The sequence below is a fragment of the Grammomys surdaster genome, unplaced genomic scaffold (assembly GCF_004785775.1).
Source record: "Grammomys surdaster isolate TR1022 unplaced genomic scaffold, NIH_TR_1.0 63, whole genome shotgun sequence".
Classification (NCBI taxonomy): domain Eukaryota; kingdom Metazoa; phylum Chordata; class Mammalia; order Rodentia; family Muridae; genus Grammomys; species Grammomys surdaster.
The window spans coordinates 7,845,037-7,862,526 of record NW_021604565.1 but is presented as its reverse complement, the minus strand read 5'-3'; positions in this window follow the sequence as shown (position 1 = coordinate 7,862,526).

Here is a 17,490-nt window from a genome sequence, read left to right as displayed (position 1 = left end):
TATAATGCATCCTCAAACTGTGAGCCAGGATAAACTCTTCTTTGCCTACTTACTTTTTCAATAATTTTGTAACAACAATAACAAAAATAGCTAAAAGAGATGATAGATGTTAGATGTTGGACATAGTTCCTATAACTCCATGCCAAAGTGGAAAAATTCAATCCCCATTATGAATTAGTAAGAGAGAAAAGACTTAATCTCACTATGGTATTTAGTATTAGGGCCTTACACTATGATCAGAATTACATGATAGAGTTATAGTGGAGTCTGCCTAATTTATCCTTGGTGGCTTTATCAGCAAAGAGAGAGAGACCAGAGAAATGCACATATGAAATGGAGTGATCATATACTATGATGAAGTAATACATTCTAGAGGTGCACTGGTTAGATCCCACATCATCCTGCTAGAATAGGCAAGCTCCACAACTGTGAATGGCATTATCTTCTTTCTTTATACAGTATACAGACTTGAGTATTTATTAAAGGAACAAAGCTACCACCAAGAAATATTAATTGGAATCTGAAATGACAACCCAATCTGTAATCTCAATATCATCTCAAATTAACACTTCATAGCTAAGTTAATATAAGGAGAATCACCTGCCATTTGTTCCATTGAATATATCATGAAAAAATTCAAATCGTAATGTTATTTTTAAAGGACAACATGTTTAGCACTCTGTAAAAAGCTACCATTGATTTATTAGCACAGGGTTATACACAAAGTGTCCACACAGCACCTCATCATTGGTTAACTTATTGAATATATTTTGATGAATGTATGTATATTTAATCTTGAATAAAATAACTTTGTGTTCTGCATACAATTCTGCCTTGGGTGATATGTATTTAAGAATAATCAGTGAATGCAATGTCAGATTAGAGAGAGAAAAACAGCGTCTGATGACAGAACAGTGAAACAACTTAAAATTGATTAAATTCATAGTCATTACTTGCTATCAATATGATGACACTGTATTTTGTTTATCAAAGAAATGAATATTAAGCACTTTGAATTAAGTTTGTATTGAGGGTACTGTAGAGCTAAGAGGCTTTTTATTTTAAATAAAAACTCATAGTTTATCTCCATGATGAGAAAGATTATATGGTCTGTGTTAGGCACCTGTAATACAGAGTTGTAATGTTTCAAATATCTATGAAGCACAGAATGTATGTTCTTTAACGTTTGCTTTAAGGAGTGTCTAACTTTCTTCATGGTATAACTATTTTCTTGAAATATGTTAGTTTAGCTCAATATTTTGCATATTACTATAAAACTCAAATGAAACTTGCTGTACCTGAAATGAAAAGAACATATATGGTTAACAAATTTGATCAAATTTCTGGATTGTTTACAAATTGCAGCTCAGGGAAATAATGTCTAGCCTACAGAGAGAAATATAAGATATTAATTCTTCAAAATATTACAGTGAAAAGTATTAAATACCCCTGCATCTGTGACTAGAAGAACAAAGCCTTACTTTAATTTGGTTATGGAGAGACAGAAAATGAATGTCTATCTATCTTTAGACTGTAGACAGACAGGGTATAAGTGTGGAAAAAAGAAAAAAAGGGAAAGGCACTTAACTTTCAAGCTCATCCTGCTAAGCTCACTCTGCTTCTCTTTTATGTAGAATGAAGCAGCCATGGAGGCAAATTGTTCTGTCCTTTTGATAAAAGAAGTCCTGGGCTTCAATATTAATGTGCTAGCAAGTCTTCTGACAGCTATAGGAGCTATGGCCACATTTCAAAAACCAATCATCATCTGTGATTTAGGCTAGAAGATCTGAAATAGTAATAGGTACACAGTATGTGGGTATGGATTCTGTTACCTCCAAAAACTATGCCAATAATGCATTTAGAAATATACATGTGTCTGAAAGACAAATATTACATGTTCTATCTCATATACAGTTCATAGCTTCTAATTGTTAATTTTGTATTTCTAGCATGATGTACGTAGCATGTAGTTTTAAAAAAAAGGAACAATGCTAAACCAACTAAGCATTGACTGTAGCAGTCTTGACAATCCTCATTTCCAGCTTTCTGACAAGTCACTCACACTTCCCAGGACACCCACCCCCTGTGGCTGGCCTGCAGAAAGCCAGCTACTCTTATTCAGATCCCATTTATGGGGCAAAAACTGATAACACTAAAGACTTGTAATATAGCAGCCAGATTTATAATGGTAAATCTCCAACCTCAAAATGCCTGCACAAAGAACACGAAACTAAATTGATATAAACACAACCTGCACACCTAGATCAGGTAAATGTACCCTACATTACATTCCCATCTATGAAATCCCTAGCTACTTGTGGCTTGCCCAGGCCATGTAGTTCTGGTTCGTCTTCCTTTTTCTCCATTTTCTCTCCATCCTCAGTCTTGTCTATCTTTTTTTTTCCCATCTTTCCTCTCTGTCTAAAATTTCAGCTATGCCTTTTCCTTCCACTGCCTAATTCACAGGGTCTAGCCCTATCTGAACAACTAAGATTTCAACTGACCTCACCTGGGCACCCCTCTTGAAGGAGCAGAAAATACAACAGCAATCCACAAGAGAAGTACATGTGACTAAAGACCATGGAAGAAGAAATAGGTCAGAGAGAGAGAGAGAGAGAGAGAGAGAGAGAGAGAGAGAGAGAGACAGAGAGAGACAGAGAGAGACAGAGACAGAGAGAAAGAGACAGAGAGAGGAAAAAGGAGGGGCTTTGGAGGCAAATGGGAACAGCACCAGAACATATGAAGTATAAATGAGGAAATGGGATATATGGGGTAATGGTATAGCTACAGAGAGTAGGAGAAATGTGGGGAGTAGCTGGAGGAGGTGAATCAATCAAAAGAACCACGTATGAAAATGTCATAAGCAAAGATGCTACAGTGCAAGCTAATTAGAAAGTGATAATAGTTACATGGACGTTTTGCTCATAGTTTCTCTCAGAATGTTATCAAGGTCATCAAAGGCAAAGATTGCTCCTCTGGTAATCACTGAGTGCTTGAGTGCCCTTTGGAGACACCCAATACCAATTTTCTCGTCTTTAAGAATCTTTTTCCCTTATCTCAATGCCTACCAAAGCCATTGTGTAACAGTTTATTCCAAGACAAAAACAATCTATCCTGCAGGGAAGCTCCTTAAGCATGAAGGTTAAATAACTCAAAATAGCTTCAAGAAAACGACCAGAGTCACTAAGTCCCTCCCTCCCAGAATAAACAGGGCAAGCTGCCAAGAGTCACTATCAAACAAGCCAAGTTGCAAAGAACCTGTGTGGAAGTGACCTTTGGTGATACAGCTCTCTTTGAGTAATTTCTGCTCCTGTAACTCCTCACCTATATTACTATAAGGAAACCCAGTAAAATTCATGGGTTATCAAGTTGGACATTGATGGTATTAGTACTTAGGTGTGTTGTAAGCTCTCTGTCAGGGGTGAGTAGATGTTGTGTCTTCTCATCTACTAGTCAGTTTTTTTTTCCTCAGGTCTTCTTGCTGTTCCTTGTGAAGATTCTGTAGTAGCATACTACTAGAGTTCCAAAGTAGGCAAAGGAGTTAGAGAGTAACTTGTTCTCATAGTCAAGAATCCCATAAAATTACTAAGTCAATAGCTATAATATATACACAGAGGACATAGACAGACCTATATATGCTCTGCTCTTGTTCCTTCTGTCTATGTGGGTTCATATGCATCATGCTTAATTAATTCAGAAGGCATTTATCTCCTGGTTTCCTTTATCTCCTCTATCTCTTAAAATCTCTTTACCTCCTCATCCATAGGATTATCTGAGCACTGAGATTTTGATGGAGATTTCCAATGTAGACTCTCTTTGCATAATGTCTGGCTGTGGCATCTGTTCCCATCTGTTTTAGTGTAAACCTTTTTGATCATTTCTGGGCACTAGACTGATCTACAAGTATAACAAAATATCACTAGGAATCATTTTATTGACATTTTAAACTAGTGTCTTTTTTTCTTTTACCCTATGACTCTGGGATATTTCATCTCTGGTTCTTGTGTCAAGTTTGAGTTCCTTCTCTTGGAGTCAAATCTGACATTGTATGACTACTTCCATAAGCTCTATGTCACCTTACCCTAGAATATTTTGCAGACAGGACAGATAGTCCATCAAAGGTATTGTGGCTTAGTGTTCACATTTCTCTTTTGGTAGCCTGCAGAGTACCTTCCCTAACCTGAAAGACTAGAACATAAGTTTGAGGACTCCATGTAGGCACCAACTCTGCTTCTCCATATTCAATGAGCCGTGTGTATATGGTCCTCTGTAATGGGGCTTTGAAGTCAGTTTTCAGAAAGCAACACTTTGTGTAAATATACCACATTTTTTGAATCCATTCCTCAGTTGAAGGACATCTGGGTTCTTTCCAGCTCCTGGCTATTATAAATAAGCTATGAACATAGTTGAACATATGTCCTTGTTATATGTTCGAGCATCTTCTGGGTATATGCCTAGGAGTGGTATAGCTGGATCCTCAGGTAATGCTATGTCCAGTTTTCTGAGGAACCACCAGACTGATTTCCAAAGTTGTTGCAGCATCTTGCAGTCCCACCAAGAATGGAAGAGTGTACACAATGGAGTATTACTCAGCTATTAAAAACAATGAATTCTTAAGAAGACATGGTACTCTGCTTTGAGTCTATCTGCAGTTGCTAAGCAGGATCTTGCAGTTGCCAAGCTTCAGAGGACATTGTGCAGGTGGGGAAAGGTAGGGGGTAAGGGTAAGGGCGAGGGTCCTGGCTTCTGGCATCTCCCCCTTCTCTGTTTAGTTAGAGAAGGCGTCTTCTTAAGAATAGCAGGGAGACCACAACTCAAGCAGTGTACCATATAGACCATGACATGTTTCAAGGCACAGGCCAAGAAGATTTTGTACTTTTCCACCACCTGGACCCTCTTACCCCCTCCCCTTGTAAAACATGCTATAAAAAAAAGCATTTCATGTTCAAAAAAAAAAAAAGAAATTAAAAAAAAAAGAAATCCAAAAAAATAAAATAAAAAAATAAACAGCAAAAAAAAAAATCAATATACTAAGCAAAAAGAAAAAAAAAAAACAATGAATTCGAGAGGTTCCTAGGTAAATGGATGGAACTAGAAATTATCATCCTGAGTGAGGTAAGCCAATCACAAAAGAACACACTGATTATTGGATATTAGCCCAGAACCTTGAAATGCCCAAGATGCAACTCATAGGCCACATGAAGCTCATAAAGAAGGAAGACCAAGTTGGGGTGATTCGGTCCTTCTTAGAAGGAGCAACAAAATACTCAAGGGAGCAAATATGGAGACAAAGTGAGGGACAGAAACTGAAGGAGGGGCCGTCTGAAGACCATTCCACCTGAGTATCCATCCCATGTGCAGTCACCAAAGGTAGATGCTGATGTGGAAGTCAGGAAGTGCATGCTGATAAAAGCCTGATATGGATGTCTCCTCAGAGGTCTTCAAGAGTCTGACATATTCAGAGGCAGATGCTCACAACTAGCCATTGAACTGATAATGGGGTTCTCAATGGAGGAGTTAGAGTGAAGACTGAAGGAGCTGAAAGGATTTGTGGCACCATGAGGAGAGCAACAATACCAACCAACCAGAGCTCCCAGGGTCTAAACCACCAGCCTGGGAGCACTTAGGGAGGGATCCAGGGCTTCAGCTGAATATGTAAGAGTGGAGGGCCCTGCTGGGCATAGGTGGAAGAAGAGATCCTTGACCTCATGAAGGCTGGACGCCCCAGGGGGTGGGAATTTTGAGGGTGGGGAGGTGGGAGTGGGGGGGTAGATAGAGGTTACATCCACAGAGAAGAAGGAGGAGGGGTGAGGATAGGGGGTTCCTGGGTGGGTGGGGGATGGAGTAAGGGGACAACATATGAAATGTAAATAAAACATCCAATAAAAATATTAAAAAAAAAAAGAAAAAAGAAAGCAACACTTTGTCTTAGCATCAGCCTGAGTTGTTTGGAAATTTCCATGGGACCCTCTTGGCAAACAACTTAATTGAATGGAACCCAAATCCACCTTTGGAATTCTTGCCTGGCTAAAAGAGATGCCCAGTTGATAATCCATATCCTGCATTACTAGGAGTCCTTGTTAGGATCACCTTTGTAGGTTCCAGTAAGTTTCCACTGAACTAGTTCTCCATAGCACTCCCCAAATATCCCCAATTCCAGACATCACTCCCTCCATTCTCCCATCTGATCACTTTCATTGCCATCCCAACTCACCTGAGTCCACCCGTAGAATCTCTTCTATTTCCTTTAACCGGGGAGGCTCATACACCTCTCTCCTCTTTACCTCACCTCTATGAGTCTGCAGATTATATCCTTTTCCTGTATCTTTTATTTATCTCTCTGACAATGATTTTTGCTTCCCTCTCTCTTAGACTATACAGTTAACCCACAATATTCTATTATCTTATTTTTTACGTATGCTCTTGTTTGACTTTGAATATCTAAAAATCAAACATAATTATGTTGCTTTCCTGATATAATAATTTTAATTAAGGGAAATATTAAAGTTATAGTGAGTTAAATTATGTCAGATAACTTTTCCTGCATCAAGGGGGAAAGAGCTATTGTCAATATTTTATCATAATTTCTTCAAAAGTTATTTTATTAAGTAAAACAAACAAAACAAATTAAGACAATGTTGTCTACTTTCCAGTCTCCTCTCAGTTCTCTTTCCTTCCTTATAATTTTCCTCCTTGTTGACATGTATATTTGATAGTGACTTGTATGTACATATTTGAATAGCTGATACACATACACTTAGAGTTTCTATTGCTGCAATGGAACACCATGATCAAAAGCAAGTCGGGGAGGAAAAGATTTATTCAGCTTATATTTTCCACATTGCCGTTCATTACTGAAGGAAGTTGGTACAGAAACTCAAGCAGGGCAAGAATTTGGAGGCAGGAGTTGATGCAGAGCCCATGGAGAGGTGCTGCTCACTGGTTTGCTTCACATGGCTTATTCAGCATGCTTTCTTATAGAACACAAGAGCATCCCAGGGAAGATACCATTTACATTGGATTGGACCCTCCCCCATTGATCACTAATTGAGAAAATACTTTACAGCTGAATGTCATGGATGTATTTCCTCAGTAGGCTCTTCCCTTGTTAATGATTTTAGCTTGTGTCATGTTGACACAAAACCTGTCAATATGATATAAATATTAAGTATTGGTTTCCTTTTTCAAAAATGTATATAAATGATATCTAATTGAGTAAAAATTAATTTCATACAGTACCTCAAATTATAATTTTGAGATTTATAGATCATATCTTACCTATAATTTTCATTTTCTGCTTTTTAGTGTGTGTTTGTGTGTGTGTGTATGTGTGTGTGTGTGTTTGTGTGTGTGTGTGTGTGTGTGTGTGACATGTTCACCATGGAGTATACATGGAAGTCTGAAGTCTGAAGATAACTGAAGAAAACAAGTCAGTTCTCTTTCCTCAATCTTGGTTCCAGAAATCAAACTTACCTCTTGATTCTTGGACTCAAAGGCCAGTGACTGGTACGGCATTTTTTGTGGCCATAACTTCTTTAGAAAAATTAAATTTTAAAAATCAGAGAGGATTCGTTTACTTCCAAAATGCTTAATACCCTTAGTAGCAAGACTATAGCTGAGGACTTAACATTATGGTAAGATGATATCAGTATAAACAAATTTATTTTTAGAAGACTTTCCTTAACATTTGGAAAACAAGCCATGAACAATTGATAATCGTGTATATATTGCATATTGTTCCTTAAATTCTAGGTTAAGAAGAGGTTCATTTTCTTATTGTAAATGAAGATTTAAAATAATGAAAAACCAAATTGAGACCAAGATAGAAGTTAAAGTGGATGAAATGTGTAACCTAACAAATGAGCTCAATTTTAGTAATTCCAAGGGCTCTTTCACTTTTCTGTATCCCATTGAAGGCCCATCTGGATGTAAGTGTAAAGAAACAACGACTATGTGTACAATTGCAGTAGCCTGCTTGGATGTGCATGTGTATGCACACATACACACAGAAACTGAGTATGCACATTATTTCAGCAGTGAGAAAAAGAGTGATCTCAAGTCATATCTAATTAAATTCAAATTCCCCAAAGAAATCTGCATAGTATTAAATTCTAGTTTTTCATATGTATAATGAAAATTAAATAACTAAATTAGTATACACACTCTGGAGTTTATCTATCCATCAAAATAATTGTTTTTTTCCCTTTTATTACATTACTAATCAGTCTCTAGTAAGCAACTGACCCACCCTCAGCAGTATGTATGCATGGAGTGTTTCATTTTTGTGCCATGAACCACAGGGAGTTTATGCTAATTCAGCACACATCACCTAGTCAAAACAATTAATATATTGATATTGGAGAAGACTTTGGTAAATTCTTGGACTAGTATCAGTTGTCAAGGACACAGGTTTCTAGATAAACTTCAAAATGAATCTCTTTAAAAAATTCATCAACCTTTTTCTCTTTACCCACATAATAATAATTGTATTAGCAAAACAATATCTTCTGTTTAATACAATGCTGCTTACTTAGGTAATGTGAAGGTTAGGGGCAGGAAGCTTATGATTTTGTACTGCACATGTCTAATTCCGTCTCAGTATCCAGTCTCAGTATCCAGTGGCCTCAGCACAGCACTGTAGACATTTTGGAAGGTATGGATGTTTGTTGTTGGCTATCCTTAGGAGTTTGGAACTTTATATACAGAACCCTTTCTTTTCTTTCTTTTCTTTTCTTTTTTTAAATTGGCTGATACCAATAACACCTCTTCAACCTAGTTATGGCCATCAAAATCATCACATATACTATTGCAGTGAATGACTCCTGCAAGTGGAACATTCTCCCAGTTGAGAGCTACTGACGCAGATGACAGCATCATCTGCCATCACTTCACTTACTGTTACATGTCTGATCAAAGTTTGTATTTGTAAACACTTTATGCTCCTTTTGGTCATGTCATCATCTATTAACTTGGGTTACAAATATATATGAAATATATACAAATACATACACATAAATGTGTATTTTATGATGTTTAATTAGAAGTAAAGAAGAAAGACAAGTAGATTTTTGTCATCCAAAGTCTAATTTAAAAAAAATAACTTCTTTATCTGTCCCTTTTCACATTTATCTTCATATTTCTGAGCACAGAACAATGGTTAATAGAAATAGTTGCAAATATAGTTTTTGGTTTATTGAAAACACTGGTACATGGAAAGCACAGGTGGCAAAGGCTGAGAAGCTGCTATAAAGTTGGAACTGTATATCTTGGGTTCCTAAATGAAAAGAACAAACAAAACCAACTGATTCAGTTTCAATGACTGAAAGAAGCTGATATCTTTGTCAGTAGTAGTTGTTGAGTGGACTAAATTTTCACCCAGATTTGCTGTTTCACTGGCAGTGGCATAGGCAGAGAGTAAAAGCCAGGACTTAAAAAGATCTAAATTTTCAGGTTTATAAACTATGCACAGAGTAGTTATGGTTTGTGTTTACGCCAACCTGGAATTGATCAGCACCGAATCACTGAATTCCCATTAAGTGTGTGAAGCAATTAGATTAGCAGAGAAACCACAAGCTTGATTTACAGAAGCTGTGATCAGATTGCCTCTCTCTCAAGGACTCTCAAATTACAGAAGTAGAGCATTCTGGGAAGCAATGCATCTCTCTGCAGTACTGACTCCAATCCAGGTGCCAAAAGCCATACCGGAACTTTCACCATTGTGGAAGAATGGAATTTTTGTGGTTCCCTATCTAGCAGAACTTAAAAAGCACAGAGCCAAACCATATTTTTACATTTTCCAAAGAGGAAAATAAATGCCAGTGATGTACAAGACTGGAAGGTAGCGTTTCTTTATGTGTCATTAGCTCATAAAGATATACAGACAGAGCTAACAGGTCTGCATATCACACAGAAATCTTGCATTCGGTGTGAACCAATACGATTGAATTTGAGAGCACATAACAATGAATTCTTCAAAGAACTAACTGACAGTCTCCAGTTATCTCTAATTCTGGATATGTCAGCAGGACACCTGGCCTTTGTAATGCTGGCTGTTCAATGAGCTATACTAAATGAACATGAGAAGTCACATGGGCACTTTCTGGGATGTGTTCTCAAAGCCTGAACTGAACTGCTTCTCTTCAGCTTCCCTCTGGTTGAAAGGAAGATGAAGCAAAAAATTAGGCTGTGCAAAGGGAATGAGGACAGGTCCCAAGGAGAAGCGAGTATGAGATTAAGGAGCCTTGACCTTGGTGACATACTGAGTTTCATGGGGGAGGTAAATCACTTCCCTCTTAGAGACATTACTGTTAAATTTTTCTGTTATACTCAGCTAAATGATATTGTTTATATATATACCTGTATTATGGACGATTTCTTTTCAGTCCTGAATTTTGCATGTCAGTTTGTACTCAGAATCAAAAACCAAAACTCCAGTGGCCAGCCCTTGGATGTACAAGATAAAGGTGCTGCGCTTTTGATGGACACACACCTTTACCTTGAATGTACTCTTCAATGTACTCTTGAAAGCACTCTTTTCCTGAAGTCCATGTGTGGAATTCAAGGCAGGAAACTTGAGCACCAGCATTTGTGGCTTTGGGTGAAAACAAGGCTGGAACAGGTTGATTAGTTTCTGTTTTCATTTTTTATCCACATTTCTTTCATAGTCTTCTGTCTGAACATAGTATGCTTCAGCCCACAACATCTCATTCTGTTTCTTTGGTTTTACACTTTTTTCTTATGATGTTTGAAGAATGGAATTTTATATGAAGCAGAGATTTGAAGGCAATCAAAGGACCTTCCTTTTTTTGATAAGCCTAAGCATTCAGCTTCAGCATATATTTCACAAATCTCTTTTAGACTTCTCTGACTGGAAACCTACAAGAAGAATGCAAGGAAATGTGGTTTGGCCTATTATGTTGACAGATTACAAATCCACAATGGCAGATCAAAGAAAGCTAAGTCTGTTATGTTTTGGATCCTGGTTAGTGTCTGTCCTTCTCTGAATCTTTCTGTAATGTCTTTACGAAAATAGAAGACAGAGGCTACCATTGTGTCATGCAAATCGTCCTACATTCCAGCTACTGGCTGGACTTTGGCCAGATGAGTGCTGCCACAAGGAATGAGCATGCAGTGAGTCAGGCAGCAGTAGTTACTTCACATGGATTTTCTGCCTGCCTGGGATCTCTGCAGAACTGAGTTTCACAATGTCCGCAACTGCTACCCAGATGATCTTTGTTCAAGTCCCCAGTTCTTTGCAAGCTCTGGGGATCATCATTTGAGTTGTCCTTAAGTTGAGGATGATAGAGATCTTCTAGAGTCACTTGAAGCCCATAAACCCTTGCTGTGCTGAGCTAAAGAGTGCAAATATCTGCTTTAATAAATTTGCAATGAAAATTTTTAATTTATTTTGTAGTTTATTTTTACTTCTTTTGTTCTATTTCATGGTAACTTTTAACATTACAGGTAAGTAAATATATGATCTGCAAATTCTAGAAAAGTCAATAAAATGTTTTTGGCAGTCACATATTTGAACTTTATCTACTATTCCTGTTATTGTTTTGTGTATTTGTCTTGTTTTAGATATATTTTATCTTAACCTATTCCACACATTTTAAAAACATAGATGGTAATAAATCCCTTGTCAATTTGAAACACAAACATTAATGTTAAATCATAAAACTTTTCATTCTTATTCATCCCCCACGATTATGAATATAAACATTACAATATAAAAATCTCAAACTTTAAAAGTCCCATAGCCTTTAAAATCTCAAACACTTAAAAAATACAGTCCGTAAAATTAGTCTTTTATTATTTTTCCACTTATTTATTTATTTATTCATTCATTCATTCATTCATTCAATTTACATCCCAATTGTAGCCCCCATCCTCCCAGTCCCCACCATTACCTAGTATATCCCTTTATTTCCCTCACCTTCTTGGGGGGGGGGAAGGGGATTACATCTGAAATGTAAATAGAATATCCAATAAAAGTATAAAATATTAAAAAAGCTTTTAGTAATTTGTCACATAGATATTAAGATTACCAATGTGACTTGTTCAAATTGTTTATAAAAACCTTAATTTCTTTTCTGATAACCTTGTACATGAAATTGTTTGACTAAGGAACTGAAAAGAAATGTGAAGCCTTTCATTAATTTTTTAAAACATATACAATTAAGACATCCTTGTGCCTAAATTGTTTACTAAGATCTCAACTCACAATTAGATTATGTATACAAATCCTTGCTATTTTACTGTTTCACTAATGTTATTTGACTGTGAGAGAACAATAATGATACCCTGTGGGAAAAATATAGAAGGCCGCTGAGGTGGCAGGGGAGTCCCAGTGGGTTTCCACGTGCTGCGTGTCCCACATGCAGGAGGAGGTCTAGGGTTCCCAAGGCGGAGGCTTAGGTGGCAGCAGGCCCCAATGACATGAGGAAGTCCTTGGTTCCAAAAGGGTTTATTGTCATGGTGGATGGTGGATGGATCTGGAAGTAAGCCTGTAAAACTCAGGGCAGTCCTGAGTTAAATAGGGAGGGAGAAAGGGGGAGGATCTGGGGAGGATCTGGGGAGGCATGCTTAATTTTCTCTGCCCTCTGGCCTTCATTAGTATATAAATCCCTAGGTCCTGAGGCCTCTAGTCATGCCCTTTACCTGTGCACTTTGGGAGGGGCTGTAATGGCCTACGTGACTGAACAATGTATATCTATGGAGATGAGACTGTGCATCAGGACTCTGGGTTCTTGGGGGCGCTGCAAAAGCCTGCTGGTTCTCACGTAGAGTCTCAGGGTTCTAAGCCCATGCCCAGCCATGAACCAGAATACCCTTACGCAGTCCCACAATACCCCAAAAAATAGAAGTGGAAAACATTATTGAGTGAATAAACATAAATTTATTTTCTTAATGTGAAGACTGTCCTTAGCTATTGTAAAATCTCACCATGTTTCAGATCTTTCATCCATTCAGTTAATATTTGGAGGATTTATTTTACATATAAAACAGGTTAAATACTGGAACCCTTTTTTATTTTACACTGAGACTCTAACAGAAACATTGGGAAGAGTTCATTGTAGAAAAAAAAAACCCTACATATATTTAAGCTAATTACAGGTATGTGATTACTTCAGGGCTTTGAAAAGATGTGGAACTAGAAAATAGTTGATCTAATTCTTGCCAAGCCATTGAAAATCGAGAGAGCTCCATTGGTTTTGCTTTCACCGCTATATTTTTGAAATTTCATTTTCCTATAATTTTATTCATATACATAGTTTGTTTTCTAATCAAAATCTCCTTCATCATAGTTTTTTTGTCCCACCAAATATATTATTATTTCAAGTCTCAATTCTACTTTTACGTTGTGTGCATGTATACTCAGTTGTGTGTGTGTGTGTGTGTGTGTTCCCTGCTGCATTTAACTTGAATTGCATACATTGTCAGGTGTGGGCATTATTTACTTGAACAGTGGGAATGTAGCAATGGCTAACCTCTGAGGACTATGACTCATCTTCTCTGAATCCTAATATCATTAACTGCCTATAGGTCTTCAGGGTGACTTGGGGACTTTTGAATAACCATAATGTGAGAGGTTCAGTTTTGTACAAGTCTTCTAAAGACTGCCACTGCTGCTGTTATTATATGAGTATAGTATCCATGTCATTGAAGAAAATAGAATTTTACAGCACTCTTCTAGACCTTTAGCTTTTACAACCTGTCTGTCCCCATTTTGAGGCATTCCCCTGAGCATTGGAGGGTAAGAGATAGATACTCAACTTATACAAAATGGAATCTTATCAGCTATGAAAAATATGACATGTTCAGATAAGTGGGTGGAACTGGAAAATATAACTAACGAGGTAACTCAGGCCGAAAAAGACAAATGCCACAAGTTCTTTCTCATATGTAGATCTTAGCTTGAATGTTTTTAAGGAGCTCATTCAGTTTTTATCTTTTACAAAAGATTTGCTACCTTCAAGGTGTTCCTACTGCCTCTTAGTTTCACACTCAAAGGCTGTTCTGATGGGTTACTCTCACCCCAGTAAGAACACTTCTAGTTACATAACTTCTTATTTTCATCTTTCTCATCAACCTTCTTAAGTATTTGTAACACTCTCTGTCCTCTAGACACACACACACACACACACACACACACACACTTATAAGATATTTAATAATTTTGTTTCAGGAGCAAGATACCATAAGTTCTCTGAAAGCAAGCTGAAAAAATAAAAGAGGTGGTATATGTACCAGTGTGGACATCACAACCAAGCAGAGCCTATGTTATATCTAAGGCTTCAATAGATTGGTAAGGACCTACTAGGGAGGACCATCCTTGCTATCTACTCAACTAACTCAGTGCTAATCTCATCTAGAACCTCTAATCATATATGAGGAACAAATAAAAGCTTACCTAAATATCTGAGTATCATGTGACTCATGAAATAAACGCATGAAAATTAATCCCAAACTACTCAGATTTGTTACCTACCACATTAGAATGGGACTATTATCTGATATTTTAAGCAGTATTAAAACATTATGATTTTGCTGTTTTTGAGGTGAAATATTTCTTGTTCATTTTTCTATATGTTAAGAATCTTTCTAGGAATCATGCGAGGTTTAATTTCTTCTTAGCTAACTGACATGGCTAATCACTCTAAGCTACATGAGTAGTCTTCCACACAGATTATATCCGGAATTATTTATATATTACATCATTGTATTTTGAATGATTTTATTGGGTATATACGTTAGAAAAGATCACAAATTTGTTAAAGATGATGTCTTAGTTATGTTGTTGCTCTGATCAAGTCTGACTAGACAACAGTTTAGGAGTAGAAAAGTCTTCAATGACTTAAAGATTACAGTCCATCTCTGAGGGAATTCTAGGCAAGGCTCAGTGCTGGAAACAGGAGGCAGAAGTTGAAGGGTAACCATAGAGAAATGCTGTTTATTTGTAAGACTTACTCATTTGGATTTCTTATGCAAACTTATGCTCAGGGGTGGCACCACCCACAGTGGGTTGGTCCCTCTCACATCATTCAAGAAAATGCTCAACAGATCTTTCTACAGGCCAACCTGATGGAGGTGATTTCTAGATTGAGGTAGCTTTTTCTCACATGTCTCTAGTTTGTATTATGTTGACAAAACTAGCCAACACAGATCATTAAATTAGGAGTTTTTAAAATTATTTTATTTATTTCCATTTAAAATGTTACCTCCTTTCCAGTCCCCCCTTCGTTAATACACCAGCCCATTCCCAATCCCCTTTACCTCTAAGAGGATGCTCCTCCACCTAACTACCTAACCACTCCCACCTCACCCTTCTAGCAACGCCCTTCTCTGGAGCATAGAATCTCCACAGGACTAAGCACATCCTCTCTCACTGAGGCAAGACAAGTCAGTCCTCTGCTTCATATGTAGTAGGGGCCATGGACCAGCTCATGTATGCTATTCACCATCCTTGACTTCAAACTGTACTACAGAGCAATAATGATAAAAACCTGCATGGTATTGGTACACAGACAGACAGGGAGATCAATGAAATAGAATTGAAGACCCAGAAATACAACCACATACCTATAATCACTTAATCATTGACAAAGAAGCCAACAACAAACAGTGGAAAAAAGAATGCATCTTCAATAAATGGTGCTGGTCTGAATTCAGAATACAAATTGATCCATTTTTTATCTCTTTGTACAAAGCTTAAGCGCATGTAGATCAAGGACAGCCACATAAAATCAGATACAGTGAATCTAATAGAAGAGAAAGTGGGAAATATCGTCAAACACATTGGCACAGGGGAAAATTTCCTGAACAGATGCTGGCAATGATGTGAAGAAAGAGGAACACTCCTCCATTGTTCTTGGTATTGCAAGTTTGTACAACACTTTAGAAAACAATTTGGAGATTCCTCAGACAATTGGAAATTGTTATACTTGAAGACCAGCTATAGCACTCCTAGGTATATACCCAAAAGATGCTCCACCATATCACAAGACCATATGCTCCACTATGTTTATAGTAGCCTTATTTATATTAGCCAGAATCTGAAAACAACCCAGATGTCCATCAACTGAATAATAGATGTAGAAAATGTAGAACATTTACACAGTGGAATACTACTCAGCTATTAAAAATGAGGGCATCAGGTATTTTGCAGGCAAATGGATGGCACTTGAAAATATCATTCTGAGTGCTATTTATTTACTAATTTAGTGATGTCATTTATTCACCAATAAATGGATATTAGCCCAAAATCTTAGTACTTTTTTTTAGTACTATAAGTTTTGTTTAAAGTATATATTTTGAGATTTAGTCAATTAAAATTTAATTAAATGACATTTACAGAATTATTGTGTTATACAAAATAGGAATTGAAAGAAAATATAAAGGTTAGTGGTATGTATCAAGAAAATTAACTGTTTCTTTCAGACTTTTCAGTTAGGTAGAGTATAGGTTTTTAAACTATGTCTTTCTGATTTCTTGGATTTCCTCAGTGTCCTTTTTCTTGTGTCATCTCTTGGATTTCTATTAGTTTTCTGTTGGTTTGTTTTGTCCAGCTTCAATATGATGGTCTTTGTTTTATATTATTATATTTTAACAAAAAGAAAGAGAACATAAAGGTGTTAGGAAAATCTCTTCCTTCTCATAAAGCCAAATCATGCACAAAACAAGAAATATACTAAGAAATAAAAATGTAATACTCTTGAACCATTTTTCCAGATTTCATTGTGTGTTCAACCTAAGTAAGTTGCATTATATTGGCCAGAATTTAATTCTTATTTTTCTTAGTATTTAATTGTAGAATACAGAACATTTTAAAGTTTAGAACAAGTCTTAGCTGTCTCCTTGTTTTGTCTAGGGACTCACATTGATCCTGAAAACCTTGAACAGTGTACAGAAAAGCAAACTTAGAACCTCAAATTCTAAGCAGCACTCCCACTGTCAAACAGTGTAACCACTGTCCCAGGGCAATTGGAAAAGAGTGCTATGCAAAAGAGCAGCAGCGTGCAATTGGTGTTTGCAGATGATCATCTTTCCAAGAAGATTGATGGTTCATACTGCAAGCTACAGAGTGTTCTAGAAAAAAAACAAATTTGTGCTTATTTATACTAAAAATATAAAATACCTATAAGGGAGATGGTGAGTCAAAGCAATATTACTGATGTGGAAGCTAGAGAATTTTGTCACTAGTTTCATTTGGAAAGAAGGCAACGAAGTAAAACAACAACAAAAAATTACATGAAAGCCTGATCCAAATTCTCTGAGGGCTTTAATTCATCTTTAGTGTTGATTAGCTGATGTCATTGAAGTTAGTGTGAGAAAGTTTACCTTTGAATCATTAAGATTGCTTTGCATTTTAAGTCATTTAAAGAGTATTGATTATGAATCTCAGACCAAAAACAACCCAATTTTGTGTTGGGCAAGAGGTCAGGCGGCTGCCTCGACCTGTTGAAGAGATGACTTTGAACAGAAATTTCT